Source organism: Panthera onca, chromosome D4 (assembly GCF_046562875.1).
Source record: "Panthera onca isolate mPanOnc1 chromosome D4, mPanOnc1 haplotype 2, whole genome shotgun sequence".
Lineage (NCBI taxonomy): Eukaryota > Metazoa > Chordata > Mammalia > Carnivora > Felidae > Panthera > Panthera onca.
In genome coordinates this window covers 16,679,872-16,704,131 of record NC_138351.1, presented here as the reverse complement: position 1 = coordinate 16,704,131, position 24,260 = coordinate 16,679,872, and positions in this window count along the sequence as shown.

The following is a 24,260-nucleotide window of genomic DNA, read 5'->3' as shown; positions in this document are numbered from 1 at the left end:
CCACAATCTACATAATCCACATTAGTATTCAAAGTGATAGGAGATATGTGGGGCCAGGAATGAGAAGGAAAACTTCTTAAAGAATTCCAACTAAAAACCGTAGAAGGAAATAAAAATAAAGAGAATATGTCATTTTCCAACCCCAGTTAAAAACAAATGATTCAGATAAGGCTCATCAACCACTGATCGAACGATTGGCTGAGAGATTGTTGAGGAATAATATATTTACCCTGTGCCAAAATAGCAGCCTATAGATAACTTAATGATTAGAAATTCTAACACACTCCTTTATGGTAGAGAGGACTAGCGTTCAACAAGTGAAAAATGTTATCATCACTGGTCGTGAAACAATCCTATGTGGCACGTGTGAAATACACAATAGAACTAGCAAGTTTTCTGGCCAGCAATGTCTAACGTGAATCTAATTCCATCTTTATATCTAATTCCATCTATATATAGTCCATCTTTTATATCTTTATAAACTTCCAGTTTACAGAAAATGCAGGAGTAGAGGAGCATATTAAGAAGAAACAATAAAATTCAAATTACAGGAGAACATTCCATAAGAAAACTAGCTTGGATTCTTTATGAAAAGTCAGCATTACTAAACAAGGAGGGAGGCTATTGTAGATAGAAAGGAACTAAATGGACACAATGATTGAGTGCATTCATTGTGTGAATCTTGGTTTGGATTCTAAATTTAAAGCCCAAACATTTAGTTCTCTCTGCTTTCTGCCTTGTGAGAATACAAGGGGATGGTTAAACAAGGAGAATACAAGGAGAAGGGGAGTCTGCAACTCAGAAAAGTTTTCTCAGCAGAATTTGACCTTGTGGCTTTCTGGTCTCAGACTTCCAGCTCCAGAACTGTGAGATTTATATTTCCATTGTTTATAGTTGAAAAGAAAAGAAAAGAAAAGAAAAGAAAAGAAAAGAAAAGAAAACACAGAACAAAACAAAAACAAACAAACAAAAAACATTTATAAAAAAACATTTGGGGGACAATTTGGGAAAATAGAATAGGGACTTGAGATTAGATATTATGGAGTTATTTGCTGATTTATTTTAGGTGTGACCATGGTATTGTGGTTAAATAGGAGAACGCATTTATAAGGAGATGCTTGAAAAATCATTATAGAGTGAAATTTTCTGTCTGGAACTTACTTTCAAATGATTCAGTTAAAATAAAATATATTAATTGTTGAATCTAAGTGAAGGAGATGTGGGTGTTCATTCTTCAAACTATGTTTTTAAAACTGTTCTTTAGATTTGAATATTTTAGAATTAAAAGATTTGAGAACAAGGTTTTCACCTTAAGTTTGAATCTTTAAATTTTTTTAATGTTTTTATTTATTTTTGAGAGAGACAGAGCATGAGTGAGGGAAGGGCAGAGAGAGAGGAAGACACAGAATCTGAAGCAGGTTCCAGGCCCTGAGCTGTCAGCACAGAGCCTGACACAGGGCTCGAACTCAGGAACTGCGAGATCATGACCTGAGCCGAAGCCAGACGCTTAACTGACTGAGTCACCCAGGTGCCCCTGAATCCTTAAAGATTAAAGTGTTCATAAAGCACCTTTTTATATACTTTTCAAGATTTATTCCCTTTGTCTGGATGGTATTCTGCTGCCACAAGCACTTTTCTTTTTCCATTTTGTAATTGGTATATAGCTCACATATGAAAGCACCATCCTTATAAACTGTGCAATCAGTAGTTCTCAATTGATTCTCAAGGTTGTGTGACCATCATCACTGTCTAATTCTAGAATGTTCCACCACCCACAAAAGAAACCCCATACTCATTAACAGTCAGTCACTCCCCATTTCCACCTACACTCATCCCCTGGAAGCCACTAATCTACTAATTTAATGTACTTTAGGTCTCTATGAATTTTCTATTGTGGACATTTCAGATAGATAGAATCATACGTTTATGTGGCCTTTTTGCCTTGGCTTCTTTTATTTGGTGCCATACTTTCAGGATTCATTATATTACAGCATCCATCAGTACTTCATTCATGTTTATGGCCGAGTAATATGCCATCGGATTGCCATGCCCCGTTTTGTCTGTCCATCATCAGTCGTTGGACATTTCACTTGTTTCTTCTTTTCAGCTATTCTGAATAATGCTTCTGTGGTCATTTGTGTACAAGTTTTTATGTAAACGTGTATTTTCAATGTGGGGAGGTATATAGCTGGGAACAGAATTGCTAAGTCATGTGGTAACTCTTAACTTGCTGAAGAGCTGCCCAACTTTTTTTCAAAGCAACTGCACCATTTTACACTTCCATTAGCAATGGAGGAGGGTTCGAATTTTTCTACATCTTGACTAACACTTGTTATTGTTCATTTTTAATTTTTTTTAAAAGAACAGTTGTTCTTAGGTTTGTTTATTTTCAGAGAGACAGAGACAGTGAGTGGGGGAGGGGCAGAGGGAGAGAGAGAGAGAGAGAGAGAGGGAGAGAGAGAGAGAGAATCCCAAACAGGCTCTGCACTGTCAGTACAGAGCCCAACATGGGGCCTGATCTTACAAACCGTGAGAACATGACCTGAGCTGAAATCAAGAGTTGGATGCTTAACCAAGTGAGCCACCCAGGTGCTCCCTGTTATTGGTAATCTTTTTGATGATTGTCATCCTCACAGGTATGATGACCATTGTTTCTTGTATATAAGGATATCTTTTTTATAAACTTTTTAAAAAAGTTCTTTGAAATACTCATTAAGGGATTTTGTTTTCCAGAACTAGTACATGGGTAATAATATTTCAAGACCTAGTTGTCAGAAAATATTTTTATTGTTTCTCAGTGCAAGTGTATGTGAGCATAGGACTCATTGTTCAAAATCATTTTTGATTAGAACTTTTAAAGCTTTGTTTTCTAGCCATCAGCATGGATATAACATCGGATGAATCTCATCACTTCATTGGCCATGTATATGTGTGTGTGTGCACATAATGTATTTCTCTTTAGAAGCTTTCAGAATATCCTCGTTATACTTATAGTTTTAAGATTGCACAAAGTTGTGTCTTAGTGTGAGTCTTCCATATTTCTCTTGCTTGGCCTTCAATAGGACTTTCCATTTCAAAATTTTCCTTTTAAAAATTAAAACTCAGGAAGTATTGTTCTATTAAGTTTTGTTTTTTCATCCTACTATCACTATTGTAAATAGATCTGAAATTCTATTAGGTAGAACATGAAGCTCAAAATGTAATGTCCGTGTCTCTTTACTTATTTTTTTCTTGTGTTTTCTTTACATTTCATTTTGAACATAATTTAGAAATAGATTTGTGAATTTTATTCTTGATTACAGGTTAATATTTATACCAACAATTTTTTTTTTTGCCACCCATTGGAAGGGTGTTACTCAATACTATGGTTTTCATAGCAGATATTATTTCTTCTTGTTTTTGTAACAAATGTATACTTTATGAAGATGAAAGCCTCTTATTAGAATATATTCTTTTTGTTTGTTTGTTTGTTTTTAGAGAGAGAGAGAGAAACCGTAAGCAAGGGAGAGGGGCAGAGGGAGTGAGAGAGAGACAGAGAGACAGAGAGAGAACCTTAAGCAGGCTCCCCACTCAGCATGGAGTCTGACATGGGGCTCAATTTCTTGACCCTGGGATCATAATCCGAGCTGTAATCAAGAGTCAGGCACTCAACAGAATGAGCCACCTAGGTGCCCCAGAATATATTCTAAAGGTCTCTTCTATTCACTGAATTACATATTTTTCCTCAGGTTAAGGGGTTTTTTTTCATTCATCCTAGTCCTTCTCATCTATGCTGTGACATTCTGGAAATATTTGGTTATCTGAAGTTCTTGTTTCATAGATCTGGTGGAGAGACTAGGTTGGCAATTTTACTCAGCTAATATGGATTTCCTCTGCATTAGTTTCCTCTCTGATTCTGTTCCCTCAAAAGAGGGGTTGGTTTTTTGCTCTGTGGGCAGAGTGTCCACAGACAGGCTTCCCTTTGAATTGCATGGACTGGAGCTGAGGGGGAAGGGGAAGGAGCCAAAGTAGAGTGTAAGATGACTCCTGGGCATAGCTTCCTTTTCTCTCTAGTGTATGAGACAAAGTTCTAAATTAAGTTAGGGGTGACTGGTCAAGCATGGCCTCCATGGCTGGGGCTCATCTCTCCTCCATGTAATCTCTTATCCTCCAGTAGGAGTTTCTGGGATTATTCTCATGGGAGAGGCAATATTCTAAGAGGAAAAGAGGAAGTACACAAGGCCCCTTGAGACCTAGGCTTAAAAGAAGCACACTGCCCTTTCCAGAATATTCTTCTTGACAAAAAAAATATTATTTTTGTCAAAAGTAACTGATAAGACCAGACAAAATGAAAGGAGTGAAGACACAGGTATCACATCTTGATGAGAACTGTACCCAGGTCATAGTGCGGGATGTGTGGGTAAAATGAAGAATGGAAAATCGGAGCCATTTTATAATCATCTAGCACATCATCTTTCAGAAGTTTCTTAAATTTCCCTGTCGACTCCTGACTGTGCTAATTATCTGTTTCAAAGCTGGTTCTGAACTGATAGCCAGACACCCCAATGTGGGGCTCAAACTCAAAAACTGGGAGATCATGACCTGAGCCAAAGTTGCAACTTAACCGACTGAGCCACCCAGGTATCCCTATAGCCCCCCCCTTCTTTTAAGTTTACTTATTTATTTTGAGAGACAGAGAGAGACAGAGAGTGTGAGCAGGGGAGAGGCAGAGAGAGAGGAAGAGAGAGAATCCCAAGCAGGCTCCGTGCTGTCAGCTCAGAGCCTGATGCGGGGCTTGAACTCATAAACTGAGATCATGACTTGAGCCAAAACCAAGAGTCAGACACTTAACCAATTGAGCCACCCAGGCTCCCCAGGTCTTTTTTTTTTTTTTTTTTTTATGTAATTATTGGCAATGGAAGTCTGAAACTACGTTTTCTGCATTTCATAGTGTACTGACTTCTAGTGAGGTTCTGTAGATGGGGAGCAAGGGAAGGAGAGTGAAAAGCAGAAGTAGGAAGGAACTTGTCTTTTGTTTTCAGCCCTGGGCATTCTCCCTACTGCAGGGACAATGGACAGCTAGGGGCTCTGGCTCCTACCCGTCCTTGTCACTCCCAGTCACAGCCATCCCCTGTTGCCTGAGAAGTACCAATGGCAGTAAGCCATATCACTCTCGATGAGTGGAGCTTTAGCTGAACCATGTTCATCTCCAAATAACAATCATGTGGGGGGTTGAGGGGGTTTCTTCTCCAGTCTCCTAGGTTGTGATAACTCTGTCTCTTCTTCCTTTTTGTGTTCTCAGCCCGGCAACTTTTAACTGCTTCCTGCAGTTACTAATGTCCGTGTTAGCTCAGATTCCCTTTAGCTCTTGGTGTCTTCCAGCACCTGTGTAACAATTCCCTACGCTGTCTGTTACAAGAGCTCATCTGCTTTTCATTTCTGGAATTTCAAAATCCAGAATTTTGGTTTCATTTGCCTTTTGTATTTTTTCAGTAGTTTTTAAAAGATTTCCAGAGGAGCAGTACATCCAAGTGCTCAGAGAACTATCTTTTCCTTAGTATTATTATTGTAGTAAGAGTATTAAACATGAGATCTATCATCCTAACAATTTTTTAAAATGTTTATTTATTTATGTTGAGGGGGGAGGGGAGGGGCAGAGAGAGAAGGGGAGAGAGAATCTCAAGCAGGCTCTGTGCTGTCAGTTCAGAGCCCAATGCAGGGCTCAATCCTACAAGCTACCAGATCATGACGTGAGCCACAATTAAGAGTCAGACACAGCTAACTAAGCCACCCAGAAGCCCTGTCAATTGTTTTTCTTTTTTTGGGGGGGGGTACAATTCTACAATCCCACTTCTGAGTATATATTCAAAAGAATTTAGATCAGGATATAGAAGAGATATTTTCACTCTCCTGTTCATTGCAAGTTTATTCACAATAGCTAAAATGTGAAAGTAGCCTAAGTGTCCATTAACAGATGAATGCATAAGCAAAATTCATACATACACGCAATGGAATATTATTAAACCTTGAAAAAGCAGATTGTGACACATGCTACAACATGGATGAACCTTGTGCACATCATGCCAAGTGAAATAAGGCAGACACAAAGTTGCTAATACTGTTATGATTCCACTTCTATCAGCTACCTAGAATAGCCAAAATCATACAGACAGAAAGCAGGGGCTTGGGGAAAGGATGGGTGGAGGGTTGCTAAATAATGGGTACAAAGTTTCAGTTATGTAAGATGAATATGTCCTAGAGATCTCCTGGACAATGTCAGTGCTTATCTGAAACCAGATGGTTATTGGTTATTTGTATTTTCTCTTCTTGATTTGTAGTTTTTTGTATATAAAAGATATTAAATCTTTATGTTGAGGAAAATACTTCCCCGTGGCCTGTTGCTTAGTTTTAATTGTGTTTATGGAGACATCTATTATTCAAAAGTTTATTTGAATATATCAAAGCTGTCAAAGTTACCTTTCACAGTTAGAAATAAAAGGGTCCAGATTAACCTGGAAGATAAGCTATTATTGCCACCTTGGGTATCAGAAGGATGCCACGGATGATCTGGATTTTAAAGTCTTTTTTCTTTCTTTCTTTTTTTTTTTTTTTTGTATTTAAATTCTGTATTTAAATTAAGTTCTGCCAAGCTTTAGTAGTATGATTTTATGAACGCTCTTCAATGACTTCAGCCTCAGTTTCCTCCTCTGGGCAATGTGATAATAATAAAATAGTACAGTATCTTTGATCTAGGACTATTTTGAAGATTCAGTGGCATCAATGTTTAGGGATCTTAGAAAGGTTGTGGCATATCATAGGTACTCACTGACGGTAATGGCTACAACTGCTATTATTACTGATATCGTTGCAATTATTGCAACTAGTTCTACAATTTTTATTGTTGTAACTCCCTACTACTGTTATTATCATCCCCATCACTGCCATTAGCAACCCCTTCTCACCCCTTAAGTATATTATGCTTTGTGTTTAAGAAAAGTAATTAGTCTATGGGATATGATAGACTGAATGATGGCCTCCAAAGATATCTTCATCCTAATTTCTGGAATTTGTGAATGCTACCTTACATGGCAAAGGGGATTTCGCAGGTATGATTTTGGTAAGGATCCTCAAATGAGACAATTTTTCTGGATTGTCCGGGTGGACCTATATATAGTCACAAGTGCCGTTAGAAGAACAAGGCAGAGTGTTATTTGATGCACAGGAGGAGAAGGCGGTGTGACCAGGGAGGCAGAAATCGGAGTGTTGTGACTACAAGCCAAGGGATGCCAATAGCCACAGGAGCTGGAAGAGGCTAAGAATGGACCCTGCCTTGCCAGAAGGTACATCCCCACTGCCACCTTGACTGTAGCCCAATGAAACTAACTGCGTGTTGCGGGCCTCAAGAACGGCAATAAAATACATTTGTGTTGTTTTAGCCACCAACCTTGTGGTGATTTGTTACGGTGGCCATAGGAAACTAATACAAAGGATAAAAGTTAACATTTTGGAAAGAATTAAATGACAGTTCCCCCATACTTCCTTTGGTCCTTAAGGAAATCCAAGAAAGGAGGCATATTTGAGGGTATTAGATGAAATGAGAGGCTGACACTGACCTCAGTTTGCATAAAATGTAAAAGTCCAAGAAAAATGCAAAAATATCTATTTTTAATACAGTGTCATAAGTACAATTATAGTACAATTTTAATTGGGGTAAGCACATCTCTCTGTTTTTAGAAGGAAGACCAGACGGTTAAGCATCCAACTTTGGCTCAGGTCACGGTCTATGGGTTCGAGCGCCATGTCGGGCTCTGTGCTGACAGTTCGGAGCCTGGAACCTGCTTCGGATTCCGTGTGTCCCTCTCTCTCTGCCCCTCCCCGGCTCCTACTCTGTCTCTCTGTCTCTCTCCCTCTCTGTCTCAAAAATAAATAAACATTTGAAAAAGTTTTTTAGAAAGCAGACCAGAGCAACTGGTCACTTCTGTGGCATTTTGTACACAGAGGTTGTTAAGCACTGGCAGGGTGAACATCTACCTCCAGTGACCCAAGCCCTTACCTTCACTGGCCTCTTCTCCGTAGTCCAGCTCAAATGAAAAGATCATTTCACCTAAATTTAAAAGGTGCCCAGAAGTTAACCACTGACTAATGGCACAGTCAAGCCATTTTCTACTTAAACTTACAAACACCCAAAGGTCAGACTGGACCCAGCCGGTAGTAAGTTCATATTGCCAATCTCATCCTGACAGTTGGGCAACCCGAGTATCTCCAGTCTTAACAGCTAATGATAGATGCTGCTAATAACCTAAAGACTGATGTCACACAAGAATACTCTGGAGAGCAATATACAGTCTCATTTTCAATTGTTGTAGAACAAGAAAGCAGTTTAAAAAGCTATTTTTGCCTTGCAGTGATATAAATGTTTTATTATTATATCATGTGACTGTTTCCCACCATGACCAGTCATCCATATATAGTTAGTGATTTACTACATGCAAAGGGGAAAGGAGAAATGATTATTCATTATTTTTTAAAGGCCTAGATTAAGACGTCCAATGCAAGTGTCTATTGAGTTATGGCTGAGTACTGTGATAATTCCTCCAATGGCTAAAGAAAGTCATATGCAGGAATTAAAGATACCATTTGAAAACATGCCTATTACTCCTCTCAACCTGCTTCCATACATCCCTTATTAACACTGCTTTGAAGCGAGAAAAGTCTACTTTGAAGTGACTGGTTTAAAAAGTCTCAGTGTTCTAAATTAAAACATTATTTTGTAGTCTGATCTGTCTCCATAAATCTCTCAGTATGAAAATTTCTAAGATCGAATTCTTCCTCCTCTTAAGAGAAAAAGGAGCCTTTAAAGAAGTTCCCAATGAAATGTCAAGGGTAATGTATGCTTATTGACTGGATAAACCATTGGAAAATAACTTAAAAAAACGATGATTTAGCAATGAATAGACAGTAATATAAAATTAAGAAAAATAATTTTATTAAATATATACCCTAAGGTATGTGCTATTGCAAAAAAAAAAAAAAAAAAAAAAAAAAAAAAAGATGTAGGGCTCAAGTTACATCTGGTAAAAATATTCTTACACTGTTGCAAATAGAAATAATCACACTTTCCTATTTGGCAAACAGGCCAGACACATTGCTTTAAAAACTGAGTAAAACAGAAGTTTATTTACATGGATTTCTTGTTACAATATGCCCTTACATTGAGATGCAACTTATATTCCACAGATTTTACATATACTATTTTATAAATTTTGACAAAAATATATCCATTGTTAACCCATACCCCTATCAAGCTATGGAACATTCCTTCATTGCACGATGTCCCCTCAGGCCATATTTAGTTACCTCCAGTCCCTCTTTCTCCCCAATACCAAGCAACTTGATTTTTCTGACTATAGATTTGTTTTCCCTGATGTCGATTTTCATATAAGTGGAATCTGTGATAGATTGTGGGTTTTTAGTGCAGCAAATTGTTTTTGATATTTATCTGTGTTGTTACATTTATCAATAATCTATTCATTTTTATTACCAATAGTATTAATAGTACACTAGTATTCTGTTGCATAGATGTACCACATTTTTTCCATTCTGTCAATAGACTTTTTTTTTTTTTTTACACAGTTGAATCACTAAGTAGGAAGTACCAAATTTATGTTGCTAGTGGTGGCAGATGTTAGTTTGCTCTGAGATCAGAACAATTCGATATGTATTTCTAATTGAAAAGTAAAAAAGAAAGCAGAGGGAACTTACATATGGGCTAGGCAATTTAAGAGTGAAAATAAAGGTCCATTGTACACAGGTATAATTAAGAAATAATATATTTTTAAATTTATTTTAATTAATTAATTAATTAATTTGTTTGTTTGTTTGTTTGTTTATGAGAGCAAGAGAGACAGAGTATGAACGAAGGGTAGACAGAGAGGGAGACACAGAATCTGAAGCAGGCTCCAGGCTCTGAGCTGTCAGCACAGAGTCTGATGCAGGGCTCGAACTCTGGAACCTCAAGATCATGACCTGAGCTGAAGGTCATGCTTCACCTACTGAGCCACGCAGGCATCCCTATTTTATTTATTTTGAGAGAGAGTGAGAGAGAGAGAGACCACGTGCACATGTGGGGTGGGGCAGAGAGAGAAGGGGAGAGAGAGAATCCCAAGCAGGCTTCATGCTGTCAGTATGGAGACGGAAGCAGAGCACAAACTGTGAGATCAGGACCTGAGCCGAAACTGAGAGAGAGTTGAATGCTTAACTGACTGAGCCACAGAGGCACCGCAAGAAAATAATATTTTTGATCTATTGTCACACAATTTAGAACAGGTTATTATCCTGAACTTGCCCATCATCCTCATTTGTGACCATCATAACAAGGATTGCTGCTAATTTTAGCATTTTTTAGAATTTGAATTCATAGTGAGGTCTTCGATGTATGGTAATTTTCATTTCAGAAACGTTTTATTTAGTCTCTTTTGCTTGTAAGAGGTGGAAGCCTACTTAGGTCAGGTCAATTAAAAAGGAGTTTTGGAAAAGGATACACGTGGCAAGACAACGAGTACAGCATCTCTGGAAAATCTGAACAACAGGGAAGGACCTCCTTGAAACCTGAGCAGTACTTGAGCTCCATAAACTTCAGCATAAGAATTTAGTCAATTTCTCTCTAAACCTCTCAATGATTAGTATGAGTTAGCTACATCCATATATCTATTTATTTCCTGGTTACCTATTGCGAAGTAAACCACCAGTAGTTTCTGGGCTGTATCTTTTGAGCCAGAGTGCATCATAAGCCACTAGCCAGCTTAGAAATATTTACTCTTGGGTCGGGCACCCATGGGGTGGGGATCACGTGTTAGAGGACAGAGCCACTTGCCATCGGCATACTCCTGATGGGACAGTTTTATTTGGAAGGGGTTAAGCACCAAAAGGCCATGAGAATAAAAAACTGAAGAAAGTAAGACCTTAAACACGTATTACTTTTGAGTCCTGCATTTTATATCAGGTGTGTTTTACAATAATTTGATCTAATATTGAGCTGTATTTATTAAGTCCTACTTGCATGAGGTTTGAGTGTTTAAAGGATTGGATGAAGAAGATGAGGAAGGTAGTAGTGAGGTAGGGATCATAAAGGCTAGTCAGAAATAATTCAGAGATGGGAAAACCAGAGGATTAAAGCCTGTGGAATTAATCAGCAATTAGGACTTTGGCAGAGGTGGAAGCGACAGAAGAAAGTAGGCAGACACAATCATAGAAAAGTCAACACAGAAATGGAGGAGCCTGGGAAGGTCTGTAGAAAGACTCAGCGGCAACATCCAGAAAGCACTTACAGGACTATTTAAACTTCTTTTCTGAGTATGGTCTGCTTTTACTTCTCTTATTCTTGTGAGAAACATTCCTAAGTGAGCCTGTTGAGACTCATCTATGTGACACTGCATTACCCACAGTGACCCCAGGTTCACCAGAGCAGCGCAAGACAAAGTCCCTGCCCTGGAGGACCAGTGCAGATGTAGTAATAGTCAACTCCTCTCAGAAGATGGTTGCACCCTTCTCGGTTTGGTGTCTTATTGTTGAAGAAAGATGAAGGCTGAAGTTTGGTGTTAAAGCACCATCTGAATTAGCAGGAAATGCACCTTACGGTACCAGCTAGAGACCACGTTTCAGTCTTTATTTCCCAATGGACAATCCCAAATGTTATGTCTCCTATGATTGCCATTCCTCTTACTGCTTGTTTTCTGGAAGTGGGAGTCTGTCAACCCTGGTCCATTTCTCCTCACTTCACGAAAGTGAAGCTTCATTCCTATTTGTGACTAACGCTGACTCTGTACAGCTGGAGACCTGACTTGTTCCGGTTCAAGTGCTTTGTCTTGCTGTGTATTTTCACTAACACAAAAGAATAAGGATGACTTCGATCTTTTTTATACAAAAATTAAAAAGAGTAAATGATTTCTAGATATTTTTAACATTCTTACCACCGTCACTTTCCTTTTTTCCAAATGTAAGATAAACCTATTATTGTAATAAATCTTCTACAGAAGCATATTGTCCTTAAGGGCATTTTCCTCTCTGTAATACTGTGATAGACATATATTCATGGACTAAAAGAATGATTTTTTTTGTCCTTACAACATAACAAATGTATGCCCAAAACTGCATACATTGAACATGTGTGCCCCTAATTTTCTCCAGAGAAGTTGTGTTCAGATACACTCATATGGATGACCACAACTGATTCTGTGTGCAAGTGATATTAACAGAATAAAATAGTGATTTCCAGAAGGTGGCTTTTTTTTTTTCACAAGATGTATCATCAAATTTTATAGATGGTCTAATTGATAAAAGCAGTAACTGAAGATACTTTGGTTTTAACTGGCCATCACTAAAGGTAAAGCTGAAACAAAATATTGTCTTAGGATTTTTAGTTTTAAACCACTGATTCACTGATGAGACTATAATTCGTGAAATATGTAATTTTGTTTCTTTTGCCACCCTGTGCCTCTGAACAGGATTCCCATACGTTAAAAAGTCCGTTTAATTTTTCACTTCATAGCCCTGACCAGTTATTGTATGTAGAACATATTTGTCATGAAGTCTGTCAGTGTTTTAACTTTGCTGATCCAAGTATAATGCTATTATCCTATGTTTGTAAAATTGTACAAAAGATGCTATGAAGAATATTTCTACTCTAAGAAAAATTGAACCACTAAACCAATTTGTAAGCCTTTCCATCCATCTGTTTTCTATATTTAGCTAAACAAACATTATCACTTTATTTTAAAGATATATTGAAACTGTTTTGTAATTCACCATTTGAAACACCATACAGTTATAACTTAGTTTCAAGATAGGTTTTTTCTTACAATTTTTTTTTTTTTGTGTGAGTAGCACAGAGGAATAGCGACCAAAGTTAGAAGAAATAGAATATTTCTTATTATTTTTCTTTTCCCCAAATTAATTATGCATAGATTTGATGAATCGTTGATATATCTGATATCACTGTATCACTACTGAGCAGCAAACATTTTTTTTAAAGCCTCAAATTGCTTGATGAAGAAAAACTGTTTTCATATGCAGGATAATCTAGCCTAAAAGCTAACATGAGGCAAAATTTTCTATACCATCTTTTAATTCTTCTCCAGTACCTGGGAGCTCTTTCCCCGTGGAACTTGTTTCTTTTGTCATTTAAGATCATTTCATTGAAGACAGCAGCTTCCCGCCACGTAGGGGTGGATGGTTAACGAAATAAGGAAAGCTATACCTTTGTTAAACATAAGTGTTCCCATCTACGTGTCGCCTGAGAGAGAAGCACCTGGTTCTCCTCTGTGAGCCCAAGATTGCCTTTGAAATAGTTCTCACATTCATGAAATTATTTCCCTATTTATCCACCCGATATATCACAAGATCATTAGCATTACTTACTGTATCTTGTTAGAGTTTGGCATAGTGCCTGCTATGTAACAAGCACTCCAAAAGTTTGTGAAAGTGAATGGACGTGTTTGCTGTTCCTAGTTTTTTTGTTTGTTTGTTTTGTATTGTTTGTCTTTTTTTCCCTCAATTGTTAAAATCCCAGTTGATTCTTGACTCAGTTCAAAATTATCCTTTTCCATGGCAACTTTCTGAACCATTCAGAGCACTTTCTTTCTTTTGTGCTATCCACTGTGTACTGTATCACTCTCGTGAGGCTTAAAACTACCCGTTGTGAGGATTTGTTTACATGTTCATCTCTTCGAATTGACTCTGAGCTCCTTGAGGAAAGAGTGCTCTTCCCCCTCCCTTTTCCCCATCACTACCGCAGGGTGGGTAGGCTCTGATTTAATATATTAATCAGTTTATCACTCAGTACAGTAAAACCTTGGATTGTGAGTAGTTTGTTCTGTGGGTGTTCCGTAAGATAAGCAAACATTTCTAATAATTAAAAAAAAAAAATTAATGTTTATTTATTTTTGAGAGAGAGATGGAGACACGGAATCCGAAGCAGGCTCCAGGCTCTGAGCTGTCAGCACAGAGCCCGACGAGGGGCTTGAACTCGCAGACTGGGAGATCATGACCTGAGCTGAAGTTGGACACTTAACTGACCGAGCCAGCCAAGTGCCCTTCTAATAAACTTTAACTTGGTATAGGAGTGATGTCTTGTACTAGGGGTAGTACATGATGCCAGATGTCACATGATCACAACTGAGCCAATGAGTCTTGAAATTTGCTTTGATATATGAGTGCTTTGGATTACAAGCATGTTGCTGGAATGAATTATGCTCACAAACCAAGGTTTCACTGTATTTGACAAGTATTTCCTGGGCATTTGTTATCCGCCACATACAGTTCCGGGCATTGTGAATTCAGCGGTGAACAAAGCACGTTCGCCCTCATGGACCTTACGTTCTTCAGTCGAAGTCAGATAATAAGCAAATACATAGACAATGCAATATCAATGATGATAAGAAAATACGTACAGATAAAGGGGTGGAGGTCGTTAAGTACAGTGGTCATGGAAAGCCTCACAAATAGAGTGACAGTGGAGTAGTGTGTAGCAAGAAATCAAACTTTGAGAACATCTGTTGATAGAGCATTTCGTTTTGAGGCAACAACAAGCAGGGTGCAGAGAAAGCAGTGTGTTTTATGTGGTTTTACAGATGGTCAGTGTTTCTGGAATAGGAGGAAATGGGTAGAGTTCACAGAAGGAAACTGGGGTCAGATCTTCTAGACCATAGTATGGAATTTAGATTTTAAAATGTTCAGAATAAACGAAGAAAGGAACAGACAGTGTATTCACTTGAGTTTGTGACTATTACATAATGCAACTATTTTTCAAATGTACCAGATTTAATATTTTCTAATAAACATTGACCTCATTAAGGCAGTTATTTTGGAATGTGGGGAAATATTTCAATAATGTTCTTACTGCTGAAGACATTTTGGAAAGTATCTCTTATGCTAATGCTTTCAAGATCCCATGGTGCATATTTTGAATATCTCAGATTGATGGAAAAAACCATGATTTTAAATTGGATTTGGTTTTTGGAAACAGACATTTTCCATTGAGAGCCAAATTTAGTGAATAAAGTGAGTAAAAATTCAAGGAACATAGCTTTGACTCCAAAGAAAAGTAGCTCTTAAAAGTAGTGAGGCTAAATGTGAGTGTCTTTTAAACTGGCTCAAAAACTCATTTCAAAAGAAAATGCCCCCTCACGTTTATCTAGCTAGCTAGATACAGATATAGGTATAGGTATAGGTATACATATAAATAGATAGATAAGATATAGATATAGCTAAATGTTGAGTGTCTTTTAAACGGGCTCAAAAACACATTTTTTTTTTTTTTAACGTTTATTTATTTTTGAGACAGAGAGAGACAGAGCATGAATTGGGGAGGGGCAGAGAGAGGGAGACACAGAATCTGAAACAGGCTCCGGGCTCTGAGCTGTCAGCACAGGGGCCCGATGCGGGGCTCGAACTCACAGACCGTGAGATCATGACCTGAGCCAAAGTCAGCGCTCAACCGACTGAGCCACCCAGGCGCCCTCAAAAACACATTTCAAAAGAAAATACCCCTTCACATTTATCTAGCTAGCTAGATACAGATATAGGTATAGATACAGATACAGATGCAGATACAGGTATAGATATAAATGTAGAGGTAGATATATCAATATTGCTGCTTTGAAGGCCAGCACATAATCTGTAAAATCTATAGTACACTTCATAAACCAAAATTTGATGTGATTATTTTAAAAATCACAATTCCCATTGTCAATAACTCCTTTAAAAAGCAGAGTAATGGGGCGCCTGGGTGGCTCGGTCGGTTGGGCGGCCGACTTCAGCTCAGGTCATGATCTCGCGGTCTGTGAGTTCGAGCCCCGCGTCGGGCTCTGGGCTGACAGCTCAGAGCCTGGAGCCTGTTTCGGATTCTGTGTCTCCCTCTCCCTCTGCCCCTCCCCTGTTCATGCTCTGTCTCTCTCTGTCTCAAAAATAAATAAACGTTAAAAAAAATTAAAAAAAGAAAAAAGCAGAGTAACAATAAGTAGGTGTATATGATGTGAGAGAGAGTAGTGAGAGAACATATTGTTCTTATTGCACTGTAGTTTTTAACAGAGAAACAAACTGTTCAAATCAACCATTATCACAAAGAGAGAACATGGGCACACATTTTTTCTCCTCCATATTCAGCCTAACCTTTAATGTGAAAAGTGCAGTTTTACTTAGGATTTAGTGAATTTTAGGACCTAAATTATGAACGGCCATTCTTCTGTATTTTGAAATGCTTATATAAGATCAAAGAAAAGTTGAATTGGATCATGGGGATCACTTGAATGAACAGATTGTCTTTCAGATTTTTTTTTTTTTTCTCATTGGAGAAGTAGTAGCTACCCATTTCTGAGTAAGGGCTGATTCTTCCCTTCTCTAAGTCATTTGTCTCATTATGTACTTGATGTTAAAAGCAGGGATAATGTGGAATTTAAGAAACAAAACAGAGCAAAAAGAAAAAGAGGGGAACCAAGAAAAATACCTTTTTTTTTTTTTTTAACATTTATTCATTTTTGAGAGTGAGAGAGACAGAGCATGAGCGGGGGAGGGCCAGAGAGAGAGGGAGACACAGAATCAGAAGCAGGCTCCAGGCTCCAAGCTGTCAGCACAGGGCCCGACACGGGGCTCAAACTCACGGACTGCGAGATCATGACTTGAGCTGAAGTTGGACGCTCAACTGACTGAGCCACGCAGGCACCCCAAGAAGCAGACTTTTAACTACTTAACTATAGAGAACACATTGATGGTTTACCAGAGGGAGGTGGGTTGGGGAATGGGGGAAATATGGGAAGGGGATTAAGAAGGGCACTTATGATGAGTACCAGGTGATGTATGGAAGTATTGAATCACTATATTGTACACCTGAAATTAATATTACACTGCATGTTAACTAACTGGAATTAAAAAAAAAAAAATTAAAAAATTAAAAAATAAATAAAAGCAGGGATAAGATTCCACATCCAGCATTGACTTTGCTGACAAGGTGAATTGCCAGAAACAGCAAGCAGCTAAAGAAAGAATACTAAAATAGCTCCCATTGTGTGAAAACAGAGTCTTCATTATCACTCTAAATGGCAAATCCTGTGTTGATGATACTTTTATATTATGAACAAGTGGTTTTCAAAATTGCTTCTTGCTACTTAATACAAGTGACTCAAGACAGAAGAAGTTTATATTTTAATTTTGTTTCATTTTAAACAGTCAAAACACAAACACAAATATATCCTTCCTTACCTGAGCCAATTTGTCCCTCAGCATCTAAATTCCAGCAAGTTCCTGATCATCAGGAGTATGGATAATTCTAGATTATTTAACAAACCAAAGCTGTATCAAAAAAAGACTATTCTATGGCATAAGTGGAATTTTTTTTTTAATGAAAAGAGTGTTTGTACTACCATCTCTTTGAGCTTTCCTATAGAAACTTCTAATACTTCTGTACTTAGTTAATTGTAAGGAGTGTTTTCCGACCAGATATAAATACACTAGTGACTTTTAATGGGTTTCTTTTACAAGTCTACAAATACTTTGAGAGTTTTCTTTTAGCTATACTTTCTGATACGGTAAAGGTCAATACTTGCAAATTTTCACATATACAGGATCTTAGCAAGGGTGTATTTCTACACCCTTGGTCGGATTATGAAGTAATTAGCATTGCCCTTATGCCATTCTCTTCCTGGATGCACATACAGAAATCAACTGCACTGCCACGCTCATTGGCTCCAGAGGAATGAATGTTATGAGAGTTTTTAATCTTTACTATAGGGCATGTTACTAAGTGTGATCTTGGCAATCACTGAATAATTTGACATATTTGGAAGTAGAAGCTAATTGCACATATGAATCCAAGCCAACTCAATCATATTCGTATTTTTAAAATACTTCACATATAACCTGCCACATTGAAAATTCTGTATCTTGCATTAAAACCCTGCCTTAGAAAATCAAAATTCATCTCAGCCCTACATTAGAACAAACGCTAGTTATAGTATCTTAAACTAGTAGTCCACAATAACATATCATCTGTCTGTCTGTCTGTCTACCTATCTATCCATCCATCATTTATCTATCTACTCTTTCATCTCTGCGTTTAATAGACATTTATTGTTGACACACTGTATCTGGTGCTAGGGATACAAAATAAACATCATTTTATTCTTTTTTTTTCCTTCGTAATGTTTATTTTTTGAGAGAGAGAGAAATAGAGCTGGGGAGAGACAGAGAGAGAATCCCAGGTGGGATCTGTGCTGAGAGATGGGGCAGGGCTCAATCCAATGAATTGTGAGATCATGACCTGAATTAAAATCAAGAGTCAGACGAGAGTCAGACGCTTAACTGACTGAACCACCCAGGTGCTCCTCATTTTATTCTTGACTTGGAGAAGCTCATAGGCGGGCCAGGGAGACATATGTAAAAAAATGTACAAAAGTAACATTTGAACATAGTTATGTGGTAGCATAAGGAGTGACTAACTGCCTGGAAAAAAAAAATGAGGAAACATTTCACAAAGGACGTGGCATTTGAGCTGGTTCTTTCAGTCTGAGTAGGAGTTTTCTAGGGCATTCTTGGCATGTAAACAAGGTAAGAGTTGTAAAAGGGCATGGCCAAATTATAGAGGAAAGGTTAGGATGCTTTCAGTGTATAGAGATTGCATAGGGAAGTGGGGCAGAATCTAGACAAAGGAGGAGCAATGTTTTGTTTAACGTTTATTCATTTTTGAGAGACAGAGACAGAGTGTGAGTTTGGGAGGGGCAGAGAGAGAGAGGGGGAGACACAAAACCTGAAGTAGGCTCCGGGCTGTCAGCACAGAGCCCTGTGTGGGGTTCGAACCCATGAACCGTGAGAACCTGAGCTAAAGTCGGATGCTTAACCGACTGAGCCACGCGGACACCCCAGTGAGAGTGATGTTGTAAAGGGCCTGTGTGATAGGCTCATCCCGATCATGAGAGTAAAAGTCAGTTACCAGGGGCACCTGGGTGGCTCTGTGGATTAAACATCCAACTCTTGGTTTCCGCTCAGGTCGTGATCTCACTGTTCATGAGTTCGAGCCCTGCATCAGGCTCTGCACCGAAAGCCCAGAGCCTGCTTGGGATTTCTCTCTTCCTCCTCAGCTTCTTCTCTCTCTTTCAAAAATTAACTAAATAGGGGCGCCTGGGTGGCTCAGTCGGTTAAGCAGCCGGCTTCAGCTCAGGTCATGATCTCGCGGTCCGTGAGTCCAAGCCCCACGTCGGGCTCTGTGCTGACAGCTCAGAGCCTGGAGCCTGTTTCGGATTCTGTGTCTCCCTCTCTCTGACCCTCCCCTGTTCATGCTCTGTCTCTGTCTCAAAAATAAATAAACATTAAAAACAATAAAAAAAATTAACTAAATAAACATTTAAAAATATTTTTAAAAAGTCAGTTACCATTTAATGAACTGCCAAAAGTAAAACAAGTTAAACATATTGTTTGTCGTGTTCAAAATAATCCTGCAAGGTAATGATAAATCTCCCCAGGATACTAATGAGGAAAATGAGACGAGGAGAATATAAAGTGCAATGCCAAAGATCATAAAGCTACTGTGGAACAAAGACAGGATTCAAACCCAGTACTATATGATTCCGGAGTCTTTATTTTTAGGATATTCTAGTCCCTCCAGGTCCCGTAGGAAATGGGAAGTTACACTAGGAAATTAAGAGTGGAGTGTGGGATGTTGTGGAAGTGACAGTAATACAACATCAAAGAAATCAATGAGCGGGCTCTTGACATAATTCAAAGAAGATCTCATGATGAATGAATGAGATTAAGAATATGGGCGAGAGATTTTTGAGAATTATGGGGTCCTGTCTGGGTATAGCCTGTGAGGGAAAGGAAGCCCAGAATAACTCCAAAGCTTTGCATTTAGTCTGTGGGATACATACCGTATCACTTCTTGTTAGAAGCCCACCCAGATAGACCCCTTGGGCGTTCACCTCTGCACACTCAACATGCCTCCTGGGATACCTGCAAGTCTGTGTTCTTCTGTCTGAATGCAAGAAGAAACATGTTTGTCTTAACTCTGAGGGAAAGTTGAAAGTGCCAGAGCCTCAAGAAGTAGCTCTCATCCAATGTCAGACAAGCTCTTGGTGGCTAACTGTCCCTGTTTCTAAATGCCTTGTGCCAGGCAGCTCCCTGTCAGGTGGCACACTGGACCCCAGAGTTTCCCAGGGAGACTGAGCTTTCGTGACCCACGGCGGTAACTGGCTTGATAACAAGCCCCTCAGCGGCTTTCTTTCCTTCCCTGCCTAATTTCCCCTCCCCTTCTGGTATTTCTTAGCATGGCCTCCCAAACAAACAACTGGCACTTGAATCTTTGTTCCAGTGTCTGCTTCTGAGAAATCCCGAGGAAGACACATGGCAATGTCTCAAAAGAGAGGGAAAGACAACTCCGAGGGAGGAGAACCTGAAATAGAGGACAGTAGGGAGGTCGAGAGAGGCTGGGTTTGGCCAGCATCCTGGGCACAAACGGGATGCTCAGGATCAGAGAGGAAAATGCCCATTCCTCTGAGGTGGAAAAGGAAGGGAGGGTGAAGGAAGGTACTGCTCAGTGGAACTGAGAATAGAGTCCACATCTGTGGATTTTTTTTTTTTCCTCTCTGAAAAAGAAGGCAAATTTATCTAATGAGTACGGGGGTTTAGGAAACTAGACAGGCCTTATGGAGAGACTTGAGTGGGAGTATTTTCTCAGAGGCCAAACTGATAACATGACGTTTAGCAAATAATACATGAATCAGTCACCTGTCTTTTTTGTCTTCCTTTCTGTGGCATGGCCTTAATAACCCACCCCTTCTACTTAATTTCTGACTGTGACTATTATATTCTTTTTTAATATTTATTTATTTTTTAGTAGAGTACAAGCAGGGGAGGGGCAGAATGAGGGGGAAAGAGGATCTGAAGCGGGCTCTGCACTGAGAGGCTGACAGCAGTGAGCCCGATGTGGGGCTCAGAACTCACGAACTACGAGATCGTGACCTGAGCGGAAGTCGGACACTCAGCTGACTGAGCCACCCACGTGCCCGTGACTACTGTATTCTTTAATTTCTTTTTAACAATTTAGTGAAATTTAATTTAATTTAATTTTCTCTAAGGTGATTTCTTTTTTCCTGGAGAACCCATATGCCTCCTGCCTAGGGAAGTATATTGAAGCTCTATAAAAGAAGAGAACTAGATGTTACATGGCTTAGCGTGTAGTACTTCCCTCAATTATCTAGCTCTGTGTATAGTAACCCACCCTTGGCCACTTCAGTGCCTGGAGTTCCAATGTTCAGAACCTCTTGGTTCACTTTCAACATGGATAGTTGTACCTTTGACCTCCAGACTAGGTTGGGAATGAATAGTTCTCCAACTACAAAAGCTGGTAGGTAGGGACCTGAAGGGTTAATTGGCGATGTTACAGACATATGCAGTCTTTATTTTCAGTCACTGGTCTTACCCTTTCCTCTGTTCGTGCTGCCACTAGTTCCTGAATACGTTTTGGGGGCAAACTAGCCTCCATCTTACCAGTACATACATACCTACTTCACACATGAAGTTGAAGTAATTATTTTTTCTCCCATGAGTTTTCTATTTTATCTTCTTTTTTCAACATTATATATTATGATTTATGGTTAAATATATATATATGTGTGTGTATATATGTATATGTATATACACACATATAGAGAAAAAATAATATAAATCTATTATATTATATTATATTATATTATATTATATTATATTATATTATATATGGGGGGGGGGTGAGGGGCAGAGGGAGAGGGAGAGAAAGAGAAGGAGAGAGAATGAGAATCCCAAGGGGGGTTCCAGGTTCAGCATGGAGCCCCACACATGGCTCAGTCCCAGGAACCTGGGATCATGACCTGAGCCGAAATCAAGAGCTGGACGCTCAACCGACTGAGCCACCAGGCATCCCAATATTATTTTCCACCTTACATTTCACGTTTTGTGTTGATAGGGGATTTTCAAAAGAATTACATAGGAAAATACGTCTACAATGTCATCATGTCTTAATAATTGTATACACTAAGTGTCAATACCAAACAGAGAATATAAGCATCACCATAGATAAACTATATATACCATCCTCAAACAGGGTTGATGTGATGGGTGGAGAATTTTGGCATTAGCAAGGAAAAAAACATTGAAGTGTTAATTTCCAAGAGACATGCTTGATGCGGGAACCATCCTGGGGTATGGGTAACGAAATGAATATCATGGAGTATTTAGAACTGTTTACAGAGGCTGGCAAGAAAGAGTTTACAGCGTTTTAGGTGTGGGTTTCTCTGTTTACAAGCCGTTTCTCTTGATTTGGTCCAGTATTTAAAATTCGTTGATATTTTCTTTTTTTTCTGATGCACTGGGAGCACCAACATAGTGAGGTGACATCCAGCCCTTTCCTTAGCACTCATTATTTGCCAGGTCACAGAGTTCACAGTTTTATTAATTTCTGTCCAAATGAAATTTGCATGTAAAGCTGTTTTTCATTTGAATTTGAAGATTGCTTGCTCGCTAACCGAAACTAAAAGACCAGGTCTGTTGTTTTCTTTAAAACCGTAGGCACACGCACACGCGCGCACACACACACACACACACACACACACACAACTATCAAACAATTGCCAAAAGTAAAGATAACATTATCTTTCAAATACACATATTAAAGTCTGGTATTTGGTTAAATCAATTAACAAGAGCCAGATACTGAATATTCAAAATTATCTAATATGCTTGCACAATGCATGTGTTTTGGCTTATAAAGTTAGAGAAAAAGCTTTTTTTTTTTTTACAAGATTATCACATACTATAATAATGTAATTACATGTATTTACACTAATTATGCACTTATATGTAATTATGATAATTATGTAAGTACATGACATTTGATAAAATATTACTTTGAAATTCACTCAATAAAAGCAGAATGAACTGGATGGTAGAACTCTGTGCCAATAACGAAGGAAGGAAAATGAAAGGTCTTAAATAAATGATCTCTACACTCTATTTTTGCTCTAAAATCCTCTAATTCTCAAATTTTAACAGTGCAGCACAGAGCCATTGGCACCACATTTGAAATTTTAGGTACTTATTTTTGCTTTAGGAAGATTTCGTTTTTTTTCCCCCCCTACACAGCTTGTGGATGGAGATCTCACGAAAGCAATGATCATGATTTAATTTCTCTAAGCAAACTTAAATATAAATATCAGGAAACCGTAAACCAATTCTTTGTCTAACCCAGTAGCAATGACGAGACTATTAAAGTTCAACATCTGAAAAGACAAGAAGGATATCCTCTCACACACGGGTCTTCCTGTAGCAACCAGTCCGCTCATCTGCTTGATCTGTACCTCAGTGGGAGGGGGAGGCAGGGTATAAGGAATTTGGGTTGAGTCTCAAGAGGCCAACGTTACCCAGGGTTGAATAACATATATGTTGTCCAAGCTTCTGAATAATATTCCTGCCATCCATTTTCAAAGTTAGGAGATTAAAGTGAGGATGAGCACAAGACAAGGCTCTGATTTCTATTGTGGACAGCTCAGGATATTCAGGTCTCCATCTGTTCCCAGAAGAGCTCTTCTCTAAGGAAACTGACCACAAGGAAGCTTCATTAGAAACCACGTTCAGAGTTGTGGCCACTCAGGGTAGGGAAAAACATCTAGGCCCATCAGCCTGGAGTCTAATTTCATTTTCCTCGACACATCATTAATAAGCATTAACTATGTGAAAAGTGCAAGCTCTACCCTCAAAGACCTTACAGGATAATATTGACAAAAGAGAAAAAAAAATAACAACTACAATTATAAGACTGAATAGCCCTCTCAGATCAGGCACCATCAGAGTAGTAAAACCAAGTTCTAAAACCAAAGTTTTAAATGTTCTCTTTTCTTCCTAAATCATCTGAACAGTGCAGCACTTAACCATTTGTAAAAGTTTATCTGTGCTGCAGTCATGTTAAATCTCATACAGAACCTCCTACATGAGGTAGGCTCCCATTACTCATTGAATAGGCTTATTATAATTATTATTTTTGGTTTTGTCATTATCATTATTATTAGAGTACACGCTTTTAAAATTCGTGAACTTGTTCTAGAATTGAAAAAAGTAGGATGCTTGAAACTAATTGTGTTGGGGACACCTGGGTGGCTCAGTCAGTTAAACGTCCGACGTTTGATTTTGGCTCAGGTCATGATCTCATGGTTCGTAAGTTCAAGCCCCAGGTCGGGCTCTGTGCTGGCAGCGTGGAGCCTGCTTGG